Source organism: Macrobrachium nipponense, chromosome 6 (assembly GCF_015104395.2).
Source record: "Macrobrachium nipponense isolate FS-2020 chromosome 6, ASM1510439v2, whole genome shotgun sequence".
NCBI classification, from domain to species: domain Eukaryota; kingdom Metazoa; phylum Arthropoda; class Malacostraca; order Decapoda; family Palaemonidae; genus Macrobrachium; species Macrobrachium nipponense.
The window spans coordinates 6,322,792-6,344,553 of record NC_061108.1 but is presented as its reverse complement, the minus strand read 5'-3'; the positions used below and the strand labels follow the sequence as shown (position 1 = coordinate 6,344,553).

At 37.4% G+C, this 21,762-nt stretch overlaps 1 protein-coding gene and 1 pseudogene across 1 annotated transcript in view; one reads left to right on the top strand and one right to left on the bottom strand.

Moving 5' to 3' along the window:
• LOC135216360 (ribonuclease P protein subunit p40-like) overlaps window positions 1-21,762 on the top strand; it is a 123,002-nt gene that overhangs the window by 10,054 nt on the left and 91,186 nt on the right. The window lies entirely within an intron of this gene.
• LOC135216275 (crooked neck-like protein 1) lies at window positions 103-15,093 on the bottom strand (annotated as a pseudogene).

Below are 21,762 nucleotides of genomic sequence, written 5' to 3'. Positions count from 1 at the left end.
ACTATCGGAGGAATAACTTTTCCCTTTATCCTTTCTTCTTAGGGGTTGCTTTTTGCCTGTCTTTTACAACTTTTTTCATTGTCTTCGTCACTGCTACTGCTGCTAGATGTATCGGAAACTTTCTCTTCTTTGTGCTCTTTGCATTCTTTCATCTCTCCCAAGATTTCCCCTTGACTTTCTTTTATGTGTTTTCTCTTTTCTTGCATCCTTCCCTTTCTCATCACTTTCACTAGAGGATTCACTGCTTGTTGTTCCAATTTCTACCTCACTGTCATCACGGTCAATATTTGGGTCAAGTGGAGCAGTTTCTTCATAACCTTCTTTGTCGCCTTTAACATCTTGAGTTTCATCATTATCTTTTTCCACCTGTTGTTTCTTAGCCCATTCTTTAGCTTTAGCTAAAAAGAAGGAGAGATGGTTTGGCAGCTTCATCATCTGGGAAAATATAATCTACAAATTCTCCCAACGGCTTTGTGACCCATCTTCTGTTGTGACCTGTCGTCTGCGGGTCACCTTCCTTGGCATCAGCTGTTTAACTTTGCTTTCACTCTCTTTATCACCAAATTCATCCTCAAAGTCTTTCCAAGCTTCTAAAAGCATCAGTCTTTGCTCTTTTTCTGACAGGTTCGTAAAGCACGGTTGGCTCTTGTAAAACACGGCCCGTGTACGCTGAATGTTATCCTCTGCAGGCATAGAATGCTCACATTTAGGCATAACTAATCCAAACTTTCACATGATGTGTACGTTCAAGAAGTCGTTCATACAGACCTCTTACTCTGTCCCATTCTTCCTGTTCAACCTGAAATAACAAAAGAATAAAAATATCTGTAATATCACAATTATGTCTGCCTGAACTAAGAGGTATTCTTGGAATTATACTAGGCCACTAACCAGTATCTATTCAATGTTAACTGTAAAGTAAGGCTATCGTTATATGAGTCTGAGATAATAAAAGCTTAGTGAGGAAGGGAAATAACAATATCCTGTTCCAGTATAGTTAAAGTAGCAAAAGTATACAATCCTGGTGATAAGTTTTGCATCTTCTCTACTGTCTCTTGGTCTTCATGTTGAATAATTCTGCGTTACTCTACGATACATCATCAATGCCGTGTACTTAATGTTGCTTCCTGATACATCACCAATGCCATGTACTCAATGCTGCTTCCACAACTTCATATTCAAAGAAAAAAATAGCATGATGCAACATCAAACGACCATGGGCTTCCAAATTACAGAGCTATGAACTAGATTTGGGACTAGGCTGAGGTTTGTAATAACAGACAGTCACAAGGTGCTTTCGCCCAAGGTAAGAGTCAAGGAGGGAAGCCTTACAGGGAAAGTCAGCTCTTCCATAGCATGCTCCTAGTCCTACATCAAGGCTGATTCCTGACAATGATGCTGACATAGTGTGGCTCCACGAGCGATAAGGCACCTCATTACTGAATTTTAAAACAATTTTAACTGTCAGATATCATGAAAACCGTTGATATGACATGATAATTACATAATTAAACCAAAATGAGATGGTCCTGAGTGGAGCGCTATAAGGTACAATCTGCAAATCTGAATTAGCCTTTAGGGCATCAAACATGTGAGCGATACAGAACAATATAGGGGCAGTCCCAGTTATCTGCGGGGGTTCCGTTCCAACGTGCTGCTTGATGGTAAGTGAAAATTGCCATTAACTGAAACTTGGTGATTTATGGCGCTGATAACCGGATTTTGGTGTGTCTGTTAGGTATGTATGGCACCGAAAATTGCTGATTTTATGCACTAAACCAGATCGTCATTAACCGAGTCCACAGATAACCAGGACTGCCTATTATCAAATGACAAATTTTCTTACTTCATAATCAATGTATGACTTCCACATGTATTCAGGCATGTCTATCGAGGCTGTGCAATTGCTAATTCATAAATGCCACGAGCTCTTGCTTCATCGTTTAACATCGCTTCTAAGGTTGCAAAACTGGATCCACATTTTGCAGTTCTCTGGATCAAATTCAGCCCCTTTTCATATAATTTTCGGCACCTGTCAAACTCTCGCAGTTTATTCTAGGTCAATATAACCTCGAAAGAGTTTGTGCTTAGGAACACATTCCTAGAGCCTGACCCTGTAAAGAAAGAGAAAAAAAAAGGACATAAGCAATATTACTATGGAATCTGAGGAGAACCTACAACTGCTTCAAGTTAAACAAACTCAATTATCAAGGAGACGGTCAGGTATTTGATAGTCATATAATGATAAGGCCATCAAATAGCTGACCAGCTATGGGCTTAATTTTGCTGGAAATCCATTTTCTATGTGATTATGGCTAGCAGGATATCCCAGAAGTGACTTTCTCTTGTTGAATATTTTAGAAGACTCTGGCTCAGAGCCAAGTTCCTGGATTACAAACCACTATCTCTAGACAAAATCTCCCAAATTGTTAAACATCTTGACAAAACCTGATGGATACATCTGTCTAGTTTCAACAAATTCTATTCACCACACAGAGACAGACAGACATGAGTGACAACATATGTTCTTTAAAATCTCACTTGTATGGTTGATATGAAAGCAAGTTTTAAAGAATTCTAATCTTAAACTACTAAGTTCCTCTAAGGGAAATAAATACAATGAGCCCTGTCTGCTCTTCTCTGTCCTATGCACTTTCTAATTAAGATCATATTATTGTCTATGTCCTCAGCTATCCCCTTTTCCATGATTTTCTAGTCCCTCCCTACAGATCTTTGTCCTGATACTACCATATCTACTGCTTTTCTGACCACACTGCTCCTCATCCCTTCTTATCACACATCCAAACCACCTCAAGCCTTGAGATCTGAATCTTTTTTCCCAGCCTCTGGACATCACATCTCTACCAGTACCCCAATTCTAATATGCTGTTCCAATCGTACTTAAACCATGAATCTAAACATTTACAGAATGTCACAGTAAAATGTTTTAAATTCTATTTACATTTGCAGTTCCTAAAATTTGTATTACAAAGCCTGGCTCTTTACTGAATTTTATTTTTCTGCATCTCCAAAACCTTCATATCACCTAACAAATAAACCAGGAATACACATAAAGCATATTTCAACACTATTTGGTTACTAAAAAGAAGTAATAAATGATTAATCCTAATGTGTACCAGATACATAAATCTTCAAGTCTTCCAAAAGTAATATAATAGAGTACTTACCAAATATTTTCTGGCTGTGCTTAAATCTTTCTGACGAATTTCAAACTTTCCATACAGCAGCCAAATTTCAGCAAATGTAAAGATTTTGTGAGGGATAACACGGATGCACATTTGGTACACTTGTCTAGCTCTCTCCATATCTTTTGTCGTTAGCTCTTCAAAGACTGCATAATAAATCCAAAGGTAAATGTACCTCCGCCAGTAACGCTTCTCCTGCAAACCCGAAGAACACAGTTAAAACTAAACTTACTTTAGTTCTGTTACTTCAAACAATCACTATGGGCTTTTGCATAGTTTTTATGCAATCATTGCACTCAGGAAGGCCTGAATGCATTACATATACACAAAACTGCATTTGTTGAGAAACCTCTCTACAGAATTCCTACATTTCTCTTATACTATATATAACTTCTTATTCAAAATACTGCATATTTAGAAGTGCACATGGAATTTAACCCCTTTCTTCCTTAAGACATCAGTATCAGTACCAAGACAACTTTTGGTTCCCTAGCGAAACATGTAGAAGGGTATTTACCCAATTTAATTCGCCCAGCCCCACCCACCCAAAAAAAATAACAAAGATAATGGCCCATAAAGCTTTAAATTTCTTTCATAAGAGACCTTATGTAACTTACCATTTTCATACCCATAACATCAATCCTAATGATTCAGTTCATCTTAATATTAAATAAAGAAAATTGCTTTCATCCCACAGTAGTGAGTGTGTGTGTGAGCAATTTCCAGGTCTAAAGCAGCTATGAGTTATTATTCAGACATCTGTAACAATGTTTACTGCTGTTATTTAGCCCCCTGGCACTTCAAAATAATCTACTGAGCAGCAATCACAAGAGCTCTAGCTTCCAGAGCAGTCACATAACCACTGTTTTAGTTAGTGGTTGCTCTGATGATATGATCCAGGACTAGAATTATGAAACACCTACAGAAACCAGTTGCAGTGCCAATGACCTGAGTCAGGAGCCATTATCATGCCCACGGCAGGACCATAGCTCTCCTAGTGCCACATTCCCATATTAGGCCAGCACTGTCCCAATGCTATGACACCAACCAGGGCAATGCTAGCACAGAGACCCATAAATAGGCAGACCAGGGTCAGCCCAATCACTGGAACTGTTCTACTTATCAGAACTGCAGAACCACAACCAGAGCTATGAAGGTGAAAATGGAACAGTGGGTCCCTGAACAGAGCAGACCCACACATGGAGCTACAAAAGGTGAGCTTCAGTCTTCATACCACACCATTCCTGCTCTGATGAAGACAAGGTTCCTCCCAGTTATCTTTGGGCATATACTATTACACTTCATACAACTTCCACTGGGACTCCCCAAGGCACATCAGTGTTTACAAACTTGACCCCTGCAGAAACTACATAATAAATGTGATCCTTATCCAGTCTACATATCTGAAATTACTGCACTGCCTATGAGGGGTGTTGATGCATCTATGCTGAAACATGAAAACTAGATGTGAATATTTGGGAATATAAATAAATCTATCTGATCAATTTAAGAGGGTTTGAAAAATAAGAACTAGTCAGCTTCTTGAGAGTAGTCAGCAGACAGTAAGCTGGATACTACTTCATCTTAAAGGACAAAGCGATGTGCTTGGAGTCCCAAAACAAATATATTTGACTGTATATACAATAAAGGTACATGGTTATATGTATAGTATATCATTTGGTCATTCCAGGTAATTGCTAGTGTGACCTAATTTACTAACTATATGTGCTGTAAAGCCACTTCTCTTATATGATATGTACTTGACATAAAAGCAGGCATGATGAATTAGTAATAATTCTATGCATTAATTCCTCACAGCAGACAGCAGTCCATCACAAATTCACCACTTGGTGGTGAAGGCTAGAGCTTATAAAAGACCTAACCTATTTGTAACTGCAACCCCTTTATATGCTTTAATCATTTTCTATTTTGTCATTTTCACTTCTTTTCGAATCATTGCATATCCTGTTCTATATAACTTAGGCTCTAATAAGCTACTACCCTTACTCTTTCTCTTTTCTCCTGTAATCTACTACAGTATTATCCTCTTGTAATATTCAAGTGTCACAACCTTCTTGATGCTTTACCATGCATTCCTGTTATGTTTGCCTTTGTCCAAGGTGTCATTTCAATTATTTTATTCCATTGAAAAGCAAAGCTGCATCATACAGTATACAAACTACAGGGTTTAAATCATCTTAAAATAGAACTTTGATTCAAAAATAAAATTGGTTTATAAATGTCTAACTGCAATCTTTGTTCAGAAGTTATGAGATAACTATAAAGCAAACACTTGAAAATGAGAAAATTACTACTAAAATAAAATTACTTACTTTCAGAGGAGGTACACATGAAATGGCTCTTTCATATATTTCACGAACGAGGTCCACATTACCATCAGCTTCCAGCATTCGTACATAATCAAACCAGGTGTCGTAATCATTTGGATTTTCTTTCACTGCCTCTTCATACTGGAACTTCCGCTTGCTTGTTATCACATCATCAATAGACGACTTATCACCATATTTCTTTTCGTGTCTTGTTTATTCATTGTACAGTGGAAGACATTTCTCTTTGGCTGTGATCCAGAGCGGTATCGATATATAGCCCTTGCACGGTCATGCTCCTTCTGTCCCTCTTCAAACTTGGCAAAAGCGATGAAGAGATTTTTTTTTTTCATCAAAAAAATGGGGTCATCGCCATAGAATTCAATGGACGTTCATAACACCCGTCGAGCACTTTGAATGTAAACCGTGGTTTTCCTCAAACCGAGCATATTTTATCCAGTACTTTGGTTCTGGATGCACATAAACAAATCTTTCATAGATTTGTCTGGCTCTGTCAAGTTCCTTGTATCGAAGTTCAAACTTGATGTAAGTTAGCCAAGCTTGCTCATCTGGTTCCCATTCCATCCAACGCTCAAAGACCTGTACCATAACAAAGAACTTTAATACAAGTAGGTAACCACAGTTCAATTACACCTACTGAGATTTTTACAGTCACTGGAATATCTGCATCATGACCATCATGTGGGTTTTAGAATAAAAATCCGCTATTTACGGAAAGCAGATTTGGCAACATTGCTTCTTTGCAAAGCTAATTGAAGTTTTTACACTTTCAATTCATGGAAAGATACCCAAATTTTGTGAGCTAGTATTAAAATGTAGTTTTAGTGGGTTGCTACTTTCAGGAAAACAAAAGTAAAAACAACGAATGAATGTACTATACATACCATTCTACATCCTGGGATGTTCTTCAACATTTCTTCCATATATGTGTACTTATACCAGAATTGGTTGGCCCGAGGTAATATGGTAACAGCTCGATCCCATACGTTACGTGAATGGTTAACCTGAAATCATATTTAAGATAAACACTATGTACTCTATATGAAAGTTTTTAAAAGTACAGGACTTATTCATGTGGATTATCAATTTAGGGCATTTAATGAAATGCATTCAATTTACCTGTCGACAACGCATTTCCATTTCAGCATATTTCAACCATAATGTTATATTTCGATGATCAACATCTAAGGCTCTCTCATACACAGACCTGCAATAGAAATAATTTAGATAAGGAATAAAAGAACACTAAAATAAAACTTTCTTAATTAACTTTCATATTTCATTTCTACAAACCTATGACTTTATGGCAAGTCCCACCCGCTAGTCTAGGTTGAAGCATCAACCAATGAGAGAAGTAACATGAAATCATCAAAATTCACACAAACTCAAATCAAATCAATTTGACGTACCTGGCTCTGCGAATTTCCCTTTGTTCCTCTTCCCACTTAGCATATTTAATCCAATTTGAAATGTTCCCTCTATTCTTTCTAATATTTTGGTCCTCCTCAAATGCCTCTTCTTTTCTTCAAACGATATTCCTGGAGTTCTTCTGGGTCAGAGATCTTCTGTCTTGGGGGAGGTGGGACAATCTCAAGCTCTCTTTCTTTGGCCTCTCTAAGCAGCTGTTCAGCTGTGATTTGGAGCTCTGCTGGAGACTTGTCTTTTACCTAGAGTAGGGTTAAAATAAGCAGGTTATACAGTATTGAAATCAATACAGAAATATGACTATGAAAGACAAAACTATTCAATGTCTCTACAACTTCACCATTTCATCAATCAATGTGCAATTATTTCATGTCTGAGCACTGGGTAAAAAAATTAAATCTTGCATCTGTATAACAGGAAACAGTATAACCTGACATATTCATTTCACCGTAAATGTTAAAAATCTTGTATATTTTTTTCAAAGCAAGAAACAATTATACTACATAAAATATAGAATTACTATTCATATAAAACTTGGAAATTACATTATTGCTATTGTACTTGTAAATAAACATCTGAAACTTAACATACCTTTGCCACTTTGGGCATTTTCTGTGGTTTACTTGCCATGGTGCCTATGTACTTCTTATGATATATAACAAAATATTTGCACTTCTAAACCCTGAAAATACGAAAAAACAGATATTAGAGCATATACATATCCAAATAATAATGAAATGAGAAAATGAGAAGAGTTAAAGGCACTTACATAAAGAAAAAAGTACTAGAAGTAAATATGTATACCTGATGGTCTAGAATATTTTCTAAACAAAAATTGAACATATTTGGAGTTCTCATTTAGGATGCAACAATAAAAGACCTTTCTAACAATGCATGCACTATTAAACATAAAGACAATGCCCACTTTTTTGCTTCAAATAACACCTTTATCAACGAGGAAACTTCTTGGAAAATCTCTTAAGAAGTTTCTCAAAATCTTCAGTAAACTTTCAGAAAAATATAAAAGTATATTCCTTGAGTGTTAAGGCAGCTATGAATGGTGCATGATTTCATCATATCCGTAGAGCATCTACTTGAAATATACTCAAAAATCATTTACTACTTTATCAATATGTTATATCCTTCCATCAGCATAAAATGATGAAAACTCAATAACAAAGAACATTCTACCACTCCACATGAAAAGTAGACAGCTTATAGTTCCTTTCCTACATTCAAGGCTCAAAAAGATATAAAATACAGAACCCAATATAATCTCTTGTCTAAGGTGCTAGAAGACCTATAGTTCCTTTTGTCTCTTGGATAAATAAGGAGGTGTATTGAAGGAAAGCCTTATTCTTAGGGAATGAGTGTTCCTGGCGGGTGCAGAACTCACTATTGGCTCCTGAGTGCTGAGTCTCTCTTCTTTAGAAAATGGTCGGTGAGCAAATATACTAACATCTTTAAATTAAATATGGATGATTGCCATACAGAAGCTATAAATTTCCTACTTTTCAACTATTGTAATATTTGGGACCTCTGCAAGATCACAAAGGATGTCCAGGAAACACCCCTGCGAGTTTGAGATTATTCACGCTTCTATCAAAAACTTTTCAAAGTTATCTGCCTGAGCAAGACCACATGGCTGAAGGTGGCTTGGTTAGCTAACTTACAGAAGAGCCTTGAGCAAGCTTCAAGTAGGGGAAACAATGGGAAGTCATTATTAGTTTGTCCCCTCTTCCTTCCGTATTTGAGGCTACCTCATTACAGATGGCCTCAAAGGCCACAGCCATAGAGAATCCAACCCTTTTGAGAAAAACATAACTTGAAGAGGACCTAGGTCAGCTTAGGTGGGGGGGAGGAGCTAAGGGGGCAAAGGGTCAAGTACCCTTTAAGCCAAATAAAGTCTACGAACCTAAGAAGGTAAGGTTTAGTTTGATTCCTGGGTAAAACTGAAGACTAGGACTGTACCCCTCTGGTCTGGTAACTACCAGTTCATGTTCAAAATAGGCACTGTATTTAGTACCAGCTCCTTGGGGACAAGGGTAAAAACACAAACATAAGCTGGTAAATATCATAAACAGACATATAAATAATTGAAAGCATAAATAAAAGGTGATAAATATTTCCATGTAAATGGTGGAACAAGGCCTCAGTAGTTGTCTTGAGTTTTACCAATAGCTGTGGGCTCATTGGCCAAGTGATATATTTTTTGATTTTTACAATGAATTTTAACCATATGTTTTTGTGATTGGTACTTACTGGCTGAGATAGAAAGTGGAAAAATAAGCAGTATACACATTTTAACAAGCAGTTTGGACTATTTTAACAGTCATAAATATAAACCATGGTGATAAAAAAACCATAAAGATGTAGATTTCGAGTATTAGCCTGCCCATAACTGGGTAAAACTGAAGACTACAATCCCTGCCTGTTTCCTGCCAGTGATAAATGTAAAGTAGATGGTCACATGAAGATATAAACTATTATAATTCTCTGACTGAGGAATACAGAAAATGGTGTATATATATAATGTAGTACAGGAAGCGTGAATTGTGGGTCAGGGTGTATGTCTATAAAATCATATTGATCAGACACATCCTGATTCGTTAGATGCATTTAATCCATGACCTTAAGGTGGGTCAACTGGCATATGATCAGATGGAGTTAAATTTCCCATGATCAGGTTGGGGCGATGTACGACGGCAGCCTTGGGAACTACAGGATGAGAGGAGTGCAGCACTACGGCCATCATAAGAACTGGTGAGGGCAGTGCCTCATCAACTGGGTACTTAGAAATAGTTATGTTCCTCAGAAAAAAAGTATCGATCAGCAAATTCATGCAAAATGGTATGGTAAGTTGCCTTTTGGGTATATTTCGGCATGCTGAACAACTTTTATTCTATGCAAAATGTCAATTGGAGTTATTGTTCTGAGCTGTAGGCACGTCCTCTGGATTATACAACACCCAGAGAAATAAACAGATGATGGAAATTTTAACTCTTTTGTTTATTTATTTAGGCTTATTGCTTTTAGTATCCCTGAGGGGATGCATACAGAAAAGTAGACCAAAGACTACAAATTTCTCATTATCTCTGTAAATTCTCAAATCCTCTTGCCTTTACAGTATAATATACCCCAATTGTTGAAAAAATATATTAAGGGGGAAACACCGCCTTGGATCCATTGTCATCGGGTGGATCAGCCTTATTCACTCGATATTTAATTGGTGAAACAATAATACCATTACATCTTTAAGCATACCATTCAAAAAATTTAAGTTTCGTCAACATAATGTGATATATGAAAGTGCCATACGAACTAAAATAAGCTTGTGAGGTCTTTGTAAAATATGTTATCAAGGCAGTTTTTAAATCCAATATGGCGTCGACCGACTGAGGTGCCTTTTGTAACCGGCATGGATCTCACGTCCTTCCCAGCACTCATTTGATAATATTAGCATGTATATGTAACATTTATTGATCTTACTCAAGATTGCAGTTGCAATCAGCACAATAAAACAACATTTTGTTGCCCATATTAGTGAAAGTATGAAACTTCTTATTCGCAGAATCATGGTTCGAACTGAAATTCATTTTTACTTTATAAACGGTGGTTTTATCTTTACTGCCATCACAACTGAAATTCCACAGTGCTTATTTGATTGTCATTATACACATTTTGGTCTTAATTCACTCCAAATTGCACTTGAACTATGTTACTGTTCCTGGTTATTAAGCGCTCACGTCCACAAACACAGTTGCAGGCAGCACATGACTACACTGCTCATGAAGTGCAAAGCTATTTCCTTAATTGTTTATTTTACTCATTATTTAGTTTAACTTTACTTTATGTTACTTCAAAATGTTTATTTTAATTCATGTCTATTATCCTTTCTTTGCAACCAAATTAACCCCAAAAAATTACAGATATTTCAACTAGGTTTAAGACTTACACAAAACCGGGGAAATAAGTGAAATTACCGTATCTATTTGTAGTATATATACATATTACAGCAATTTTATCATTATTGCATTACTATGACAACTAGAATTCATTGGAAACAAAATTTGTAAATGCATCAGCGTATGTGTTTGAAGCTCCACTAAATTGGCAACGATGAAATTTTGCCCCCTTCGTCTACTCGCATCACTTTAGAAATATCTGTAATTTTTCAGGGTTAATTTGGTTGCAAAAAAAGGATAATAGACATGAATTAAAATAAACATTTTGAAGTAACATAAAGTAAAGTTAAACTATATAATGAGTAAAATAAACAATTAAGGGATTAGCTTTGCATCTCATAAACAGTGTAGTTGTGTGCTGCCTGCAACTGTGTTAGTGGAGTAAGCCGCTTAGGAACCAAGAACAGCAACTTAGTTGTGGTGCAATTTGGAGTGGGAATTAAGACCTATATGTGTAAAATTACAAGCAAATAAGCACTGTGGAATTCCATTTGTGATGGCAGTAAGGATAATACCACCAATTACAAGGTAAAAATGCATTTCAGTTCAAAACATGATTGCGGGAATTAAGACGTTTCCCATACTTTCATCTATATAGGCAACAAAAGCAAATGTTTTGTTTATTTGTGCTGATTACAACTGCAATATTGAGTAAAAGCAATAAACGTTACATAGATACACAAATAAATGTTCAAATGAGCGCTGGGAAGGCTGGGAACGACGTGTCCGCCAGCGTATGCCTGATGCCCACCGAGACATACCATGCCATATTAGATTAAAAAACTGCCCTGAAAACATATTTTTACAAAGACCTCACATGCTTATTTTAGTTTCGTATGGTGCGCTTTCATATATCACATTATGTTGACAAAACTTCAATCTTTTCAATGGTATACTTAAAGATGCAATTGTATTCTTGTTTCATCAATTAAATATAGAGTGAATAAGGTATCTACCTGAGCACGATGGATTCATAGTAGACCAGACTAAATTTCTCCTTACATTTCTGTAAATTTTTCAAATTTTCTCTCGCCTCTACTGTATAATATATGGCGCACCTATAGTTTCCCCCCGGCCCACCCTACTGCCGCCTACCGCAATCAGTGGAAGAACACCCAACCAAAATGGCAGCGATACCAAAACAACAACAAACAATGTAGAGCCGAAAATTTAATCGAAACAGTAAAGGGGGAGGGAAAGGGAAACCGGGGTTTTTGGTTGGGGGGCGGGGGAGGCAGATAAGAGTGGCGATGACTGCCGAAAACTTTTATAGAAACGGTAATGGGGAACCCTGTTGGGAACCGGGGTTTTTGGGGGTGGGGGTGGGGAAGCAGGTACAGTGTGTGTGGGAGCAAAATAACAAACAATTTAGCAGTAGTTGTCCCCTTAGTCTGCAATCGTGATGCGGGCTACACTAGCCTACAACTTAACCAAAGTTGGGACTTCTTACCTATTTTAAATATGTTGACACCTTACTCTACAAATCATGATGCAGGCTATGCTTTAGCCTAACTACTTACCCAAATTTGAGACTTCTTACCTATTTTACTCTACAAACGGGAAACGGACCCAGTAGCCTACTACGTACCTACATTTGGTACTACTTAGGTACATTTAACATGTTAGCCTACAAACGAACACACCAAACCCGAGTTAGGGCACATACTCTAACCTGACCCCCCAGTCTGGTAAATGTTGTGACCTAACCAATAGAACCTACCTAAACCTGACTTAGGGAGCATGGCCTTGCCTAGTCCGGGGGCTTCCACACCCCCCTGGAACCCCCCACCCCCCCGTTATGGTAACAAAAGTTGTGACCTAACCAATAGAACCAACCTAACCTGACTTTGGGAGAGTGGCCTTACCTAGCCGGGGGGCTGAACCCCCAGTGTGGTAACGAAGGTTGTGACCTAACCAAAGCAACCAACCTAACTGCAAGTAGGACATACTTATATTTACTTAAATAAAATATTGCACTTACCTTAGACTTGAAAATCTTCCTATATCAGAGTCAGACAATTCTGTTAGGGCAATTCTGGGCCTTTTGGCTTGGACGTCTAGCATCGACATTTGTTTCGTTTGAACACCGCAGTCACGGGTTTGTTGAAGTTGTTGAGTACTGCGGGACAAAGGACGGATTTTTCCTTGGCGTTGACTCTGCTTTCTTTCATGGATATGTGCGTTTAATGAGGTCGAGGAAGGTTTTGAACGGGCAACCGCTGTTATTAAAGACGTTTTTTTTATGCAATACATAGAAAAATACGAAGGGTACAGGGTTTTTATCGTACCACTCCATGGCAAAATGTTACGTTTAAAACCCGCCATGTAGATTCGACTGTGTTGGTGTGTATTTTTTTGTCAGTTGGATCGACGAAGTGTAAAGAGTGATTGATATTTAAGTGTTCTTTAAAATGCTTGCTTAGTGTTGTGTATGATTTCCAACAGTCTGAAATAACGATGGAATCTGGGTGAATGTTGTCAAATGAGGAATGGGAAGCGAGTTTCGGCCGATCGGTCCTGAACGATTTGGAAAAAAATGTGTCCTTTGTTTCATGTCGATTCCACCTAAAACACAACAACCATCACACGTCGACCTTTGTTAAATTTACATTTTGCCAAACTATGACTCGTCAATTTCAACAATGTGGCCCTTGCCCGTCCACCGACCGTTTTACTGTTGTCCTGAACCAAAATGTCGATAAAGATGTCCCTGCAGAATTATACCAGTCCACCATGGTGTTAGGTGAACCGATCTTAAGAGTCATCTGCATAAAGGCCGGGTGTGGCAGCTCGTGGATCCAGCCATAAATTAACTGGAGGATTGTGCCGAAATCAAGGTGTGAGCAGGAGAAGAAGGAGCCATTCCGTATAGCGATTCTTCTACGGCACGTGCGTAAGGAGCACCGCCGCACAAAAATATCTTACTCTTTAACGAGGCTGACTGTTCCCACTCTACACTGTTCACAAGCACCACTAAAATCGCCCAAAAGTCTGCTCTTGAATAGATAGGAATGCAGTACATCGACGTCTTCACATAATTTATACGGATCACCAAACATAACCGGACTTGCAGCCGAAAAATCAACGAGGGACGGGTGAGATGTGCCTAGAAACGCCATGTTGACTGCTTTGAATACTCGGGCGGTTAAGGTCGAGGTAGGCGGAAAGGCAACCTGGGTCGAAGAGTCTATTTACCTGCGCGGATGTGGATTTGGGTGTTGTGCGGCCCGGGAAATTGGAAATTGGACACCAAAACTGTAGGTAAATAAGAACGGAATACGTCTACATCGTCACCCATGTTAATACTAAAGTGCGATATCGTAACGGGATTTGCAGAAGCAAAAGCCAATGCTGGCTGGGTGAGTTTGTTTACAGAGACCATTTTGAATGTTCGTGGTGCGGAGGGGACGCAATGTTGACTTTTGAATGTTCGTGCTGTGTTTCGAATGTTCCGCGCTGTGTTTTCGAATGTTCGCTGGGTGTAGGTCGTGGTAGGTGAACGGCCACCCGAGGTCATAGGGACTAGGCTACTTACCTTGGCGGATGGATTTGGGTGTCGTGGGGCCTGGGAAACTGGTCAGGAAACTGTAACGACCTACCCCCTTAGCTATACACCAATTTGTTCATATAATTATAGCGACACCTAAACGATATCTTCGTGTGGCAGCTCCCTTTGCATTTGTTAGTGTGTTTGTTACCTAGGCTAGTAGTATTTATTTCAGGTTAGCTACCTATGTTTTTACATTTATGATACTAAGTCCCTGGTTTATGGATCTAGCCTACATTAACCCCAAAATTCTAATTGACGCTTTGCCCTACCCTACGCCTTTAAATACTATGAATTTCGGGAGGGCCACAGTATAGGGGAGGGCCTTTCAATGGATGTTTGGGTGACCGGCCTAACCTACCCTAGTATTGCCTGGCTTATCGCACAGCTATTGGTACACTAGTATAAGGTACCTACCTAATATATAAAAAGACATAGGATAAATACAGTCTAACCTTATTCACAAAAATCCTGATACAATTTACCTGTGAAATTATTAAGAGACGTCAAAATACGTTTTGTTTACATCACGCCGTCAGTTGTGCTCTTCTTCTTCCTCTTCTTCTTGGTTCCTGGTTCCTCCAACTAAACGTTCACTCCACAGAAAAAACACAGTTTCGCGCAAACTACACACTGCTATGAACCAATAGCTCTATGCCAGCACCTGTTTTTTTCCTGCTCCTTGGTTACTAGTAAACAGTAAAGCTAGTTACAGAGATGACTCCTAGATTACTTGTAAATGGTTGAGCTTGGTGTTGAGACTGCTCCTGGCTTTCAGTTTCGTAAAGGTGAACACAGATAACTGCCTCTTCATTTCCCATACGTAGGTGTCGTGTTGTGTGTGTGTGTGTGTGTGTGTGTGTGTGTGTATATATATAGTATATATATATATATATATATATATATATATATATATATATATATATATATATATATATATATATATATATACCGAAAAATACGTATGGAAATGAAGAGGCAGTTATTTGTGTTCACCTTTACAAAACAGAAACGACTTGAGAGTTTAAGGATAACACAACAGTTATTTTTTTCACGTAAGAATTATTTCAAGTTGTTTTTTTTAGATCAAAGAAAAGTTAAGTTATCTTTAGAATATGCACAAATATTCACAATAGAAGTCACACAAACGATGGACAATATCAAGTAACGTTAAATATATGTAGTATGTATGTACGTATGTATGTATGTATGAATATATATATATATATATATATATATATATATATATATATATATATATATATATATAATATATATACTATACATACATACATACATACATACATACATACATACCTACATACATACATACATACATACATACATACATACATACATACATACATATTTAACGTTACTTGATATTGTCCATCGTCTGTATGACTTCTATTGTGAATATTCGTGCATATTCTTAGTAAGATGAATTAACTTTTCTTTGGTGTAAAACAACTCGAAATAATTCTTACGTGAAAAAATAACTGTTGTGTTATCCTTAAACTCTCAAGTCGTCCAAACACCTGGAAATGATAATGTTACTACCCTAATTAATATTTTTACTGAGAATTTCAATGTTAGAGCTCTTTGTGTTTCCTTTTTTTTATCCTTTTTTTTTCAAAGGTGTCTCCCATGTCATTACTCCCCTCCTTTTGTTTGATTTTACCCCTTATTTTCTTTAGTTTTTCTATTGGGTTTGTACTTTTTAGAATAACTGCTAAACGTCTGTATGATATTTTTAGAAAGATTGTCAGCTGTAAGGTTTTCTACTTTGACATCATAGGCAGTGAACAGGAAACTTATTGTTAATATTGCCTTGTTTAAATAATAGTTTTTGATATCTAGTACTTAATATGGTGAGTTTTTGAAGGCAATACAAATGGATTGATTTAGGACAATATTTACAATTCATACTGTGAGAGATTCCTCTCACAACGATTTTTATGTTCTAATGTTTTGTGTATTCACTTGTTTCCATGCTATTTGTCTTATTATAGTTATTAGGGTCTGTCTCATAAGAAATTATTGATTGATTTTCACTGCATATTGCCGTCTGTCAGGTAAGCAACAGACAGGAACTATGTTACTGTATTTGTATTCATGTGCCAAAAACCAAGGATTCGCATGCCCATATATTTTGTAAAGATATGTACGTCTATATTGCATGACAAAAGGGTGAAGGAACCTCATCTACTGGTAGAATGACACCATATTTAATCTGATTTTGCTATGTTCTAGTACGGTAGATCTGGTGGTGCAGTTAGCACCGAAAAGATGGTTTTACAAAGACGAAGTTTTATTTTTTACATAACGCGTCAGTAGACGTTTTAGTATCGCAGTTATTACTGTTTTAGTTTATGATAATTAATTTGTCCTTGGATATATATGAAATTGCTCCTGGTGAGTGTATTGCGCATATCAGTATGGTAAGAGTTGGTGTTATTGGGTCTTGTTTGTGCCTCTCGCCAGAGAAGCCATTAGGAGAGGTCAAAAGATCGGGAGGGAAAAGAAGGGTAATAGTTCGTCCCTCTGATCGATCCTTTGCGTGCCCCTCTAGGGGTTGTGTTATGCGTATGTGCGTAGTACACTGTATGGGCGTGATATCGCCCAAAATTGTGTTGACACACACCACCAATTTAATTAACTATATTTAATAAATATGTTGAAGTTGCACACTATTATATTTGGAGTTTATTTTTGACAACGAACTTGATAATTATTGTAATGTTTTTTATGTTCATGAAAACATTGTAAGTCAGTTCTATATTCGTGGTAATTGTATAACTTGTCTCTTTTCAACAAAACCCGAATGCAGGAGCAGGACGGAACGAACAGCTTCTTGGCTCAACTTTTGAGGTGACCTGTTTATCTAGTGTTGTGTAGTGATGTTTGTGGTTTATTCAGAAAGGGCGATTGCCCTGATTCTTTTAATTTTGTCGTAATTTGTTTCATTTGAGTGCCATTGATTTACAATTCCAATTGAGTGATTAATTTCATTTGTCACCTATGTTATTACTCTTTGATATGTTTAACTTTTAGTTATTAAATTAATTTTAAACTGTAAATTCATCAAATGCGTTTCAATATCCCTCGATTTTATTTCATTTTTCCTATGTTTCAGTTTTGTGGATGGTGAATATAAATTGATCTGATAAGCCTTTATTGTGTTCATACTTTAGGTTATGCAAATAACTTTTAGAAACGAGATAACACAGCGGTCCCAATCTAAGGTCTGAAAATCAAACCCGTGAGTACTCGCAACATTTTTGAGAGAGAGAGAGAGAGAGAGAGAGAGAGAGAGAGAGAGAGAGAAGAGAGAGAGAGAGAGAGAGAGAGAGAGAGGAGAGAGAGGCGCGTACCTCTCGTCGTATCTCGTATACGATTTCTGATCTGAGTTTCATGTCTACAAGGACTGCTCAGAAGTGAGTCTTAATTGTGGTACTATTCCTTAATGATATTGGTGTGTTATCCTCGTTTTAATAATGAAGGGTTGTTAGAGATATCTCCCCGTAATTTAGAAACGGCAGAAAGGGAGTTTTGTGCAGTTGTTACATAAGGCTTTTAGCGGTTTTTGACCAGTAACAACGTTAGCATAATACAGTCCTATATTTATAACTCCATCTTTTTCGCCACACTATCTTCAGGAATGACTAGCTGAACTACTTCTCAATAGCTGTAATTATTCCTCTTGCAAAAACAAAACTAAAAAATATTACTGAGATATTATCTTTGAATTTGCTTTAGAATGTTGGCTTTATGTACTTTCTATAATGCTTACTGATACAGCTATTTGAAAATCTAAATGAGTTTATTCATTTTCACTAAAATAAGGGGTCTATGAATATCAGTTCTTCAGATCTCTTGAAATTATTGATTATGAATGACAAAACTCATTGAATCTTGTAGCTTTCAAAGGGTATTACAGTTTTTTCTTATCTGGCATCATCCATTACAACAAGACCATTTACAGCACACATTTTTTTTTTCATATGAAAATTCCAAGAAGAAGTGTGATGATGTGCACTGACAAGGCCTGACAAAGAAGGCTGGCTAGTTGCAAGAGAAAGTAAGTAATAATTCCTTGTTTATGAAACCAGTTTACCGAAGCTTTGAATGGTACATAACCACTGTTTTTTTCTAGACTGTGTACATAACAATCGTCTAGATTTTACTAACGGAGCAAAACTGTTATATGAATTTCAGGGAATCAACATCACGGCAGAAACACAAGCCCATTCGCCATAAGATTTGTGGAGTGTCAATGTGCAGTATGAAGGACTTATAAAGGAATATCTTGGGATTGAATACAACATAGCACAATTAAACGTCAGATCAAGCTAGAACCAACATGATTTTGCGTGGCAGTTAACTCCAGGTAGTTTATGTGCGTGACTACTGCGATGTTGATAAAAAATTAAAGCAATCATTGATATAGGACAACTTCAAAACTAAAGCTTGATTAGCTTCCATGCTATATCACAGATGTTGAACGCAAGAGAGGATAGAACTTATTTAAACAGTTTGCAATTAAACACCACCTTACATTCAACCATGGCTAAAATTAAATATAGTATATAAAAACTGATCAAGTTCCCTGTGGCATTTGGTGTTTAAAAGCCCTCTAAGGTAATGTTTTTTACAACTTCTCCGCTGTAATTCCATACATTTTTCATTCAACGATGGATGATACCCCTTTCATATGTTCGAAATGGATTTGTAGTCTCAATGGCAACAAAAGTGCGTAAATTACCTCTCAGCTCGAGACTTTGCCATTACTGTCATGGCTGTACCACCATTCATTTTGCTCGTTAGGTATAATCTTTTTAAACTTTCATCTCTCAGTTTTCTAATTTAGCATTTCCTTTTACTGCATAGCGATAGCCTTTGTATCACTATTTATTACGTATTAATTACATAATTACTTTTAAAGATCCTGTACTACTGTAAGTGACAATGAGCCTTTAGAGTAAACTTGTGAAAAGCTCGTTTACAGTCAACTTTAGCTTTCAAACACAACTAATTACCAGTCAAAGAATGAGGGCTTCAGCCAATAACAAAACGCCGATGGAAAAAATGCTTTCAAATCCGGCTTGGTAGAAGTCTCTGATTGGTTAAGAAAAATCGGTTAAGAGCTCTTGAACTTCTTGGTCATTTCTTATTTAGAATGTCGTGTTGGTGTGAAGAACTCCTCATCTTTAGCTTTCGATTCGGAAGCTTGCGACATTTTTGCAAGTAAATTAAAGTTTTTGGTGTCGATTTCATAGCTTTACTATCCAATAGTGTATATATGAGTTTTGATTGGATTAGGCATGTTCTCCGTACTCCTAAAGCTAAAATTCAAGTGGCTCCCCACCCCGGTAAAGTTTGCCGTATTTGAAGAGTCGGGTTGGCACAGCAGGTAAATTATAAGGTGAACATTTAATAAAAAAAATCTTTTCCAGAACCATTGTTTCAATTACGGCAGAAATTGCGAAATTTGTATAGTTTAAGGTTGAGTTTTTTGTTTGTGGAATTTGAAACTTTTGCCTATTTTAAGTAACCACATGCAGGCCTAGATTGCCCTTATTCATTAATTCGCTTGTACTCTTTCCATTTTCCATTACTTCAGACTTTATTTAATGACTATTTGCTACGATAAAGTAAACCGCTCGAAGCCGGCCTAAGAGTTAGGTAGTTGGCATTTCAACTTTTCTGTATGGCGAAGGTATAAATAAATTACTTATTTGAAGGGACTCTATGATCGCCGAATGGTCTTCTTTAAATAAACATTCTCTAGAGATAATGCTAAAAAAAAAATTTATATTGGCTCACGGATAATTTTGTTCACCGTCAGTTAAATAGTACCTACTGTACCTTCGACCTGGAAGACCTACCAGAGCCGCGAGGCGGCTACTCATCCCGTCCGTCGCACGTTCCATATTGCCCGCTGCTAACCCGGCTTACGTTTTCGGACTTTATCAGTTCTGTGACGATATTGACGTGTTACGTTCGTTCCTTTTTTAAAAGTGGCCTTTTAGGCGATTTAGTGGCCAATATGAACACTGCAAAGAGGGAACAATGAGCCTCGTGAAAGAGTTTGACAGTTTTGTTGCACAGAGTCAGTTAGTGTGGTTCGTTTGTTAGGTCACACCTTTGTTACCGTAGTGGGGGGGGGGGGGCGGTGTCCAGGGAGCGCGAAGACCCCGGCCAGGTCAGGGCAGCGCGTCGTAAGTTCAGGTTAGGTTGGCTAGTGCACATCATTGCTACTATACTGGGGGGGGTCCATGGAGGCGAAGCTCCCCCACCCCCGGCCAGGTTACGTCACGTGCTTTAAGTCAGGTTAGGTTGGTTGCGTTTGGTTTAGGCTTTTCTATAATGGAGTACTGCAAAGTTTTCAAAAATCGCGCCAAAACATACGCGCCATCTTTTATATTCGTCCGCCCAATTATCTAGCAGTATTTTTCTCAATTATTGAAAAGGAAAACAAATTAACTTTAGGTCGAATTTATAAATTTACCCAAGAGAATTTTATTTTCATAGTTGTAGATTAAGTGGCAAAAATTTGAAGCAAACCCCAAAATCCATTCGTCAAAAGGTAGAAAGCCATTTTACTTTATAATGGGGCCTTGTGGTGTCTGCGCGGTAATTCTAGGCAATAACTCTCACGAAACGCAAGGAACGCTCCCGCGAATACGACAGCCACTAGGGATCACGGATCAGGGCGTCAAATGCATTTCTCTTGTGTTGAGTATAATCCCCTTGAGTTAGTTACAGTCGACCCCGCTAAAATTACGTACATTCGTAAGCACCCTAAAATATGGAAACTTGATTTCCAAGAAAATACCCGACGCGCAGTCTTTACCTACCTGGTATAATTCTGCTAGTGGTATTTGATTTTTTCAAAAGTAGCAATGATTGTGTTGTTGTGTTCTTTTATGAGTTTTTTCATTTTTATAAATGTGATCTGTAATTTCTGGATGGGCAAAAATTTAAAATTTTAAGATGGCTTGCGGTATGTCAGTTTTCTGTATTTCATATTTAGTCATCTGTTTTTCAGATGCAATTTATGGCCCCAAATAGACCAAGACAAGTTCTCAAAGGCTGTTGGATCAGTTTTGGTTTTTTGGTTAGACCGCCCACCTTAAAACATAAGAGTATAGTTTTTACATTTTGTGAGGTATTATTGATAATATAGGTAATATACTCCTTTGAGTGACATTCTTTTTTTTAAAGCTAAATTTATAGTATTGCGTTAATACAATCTGCCATCAGCCGTC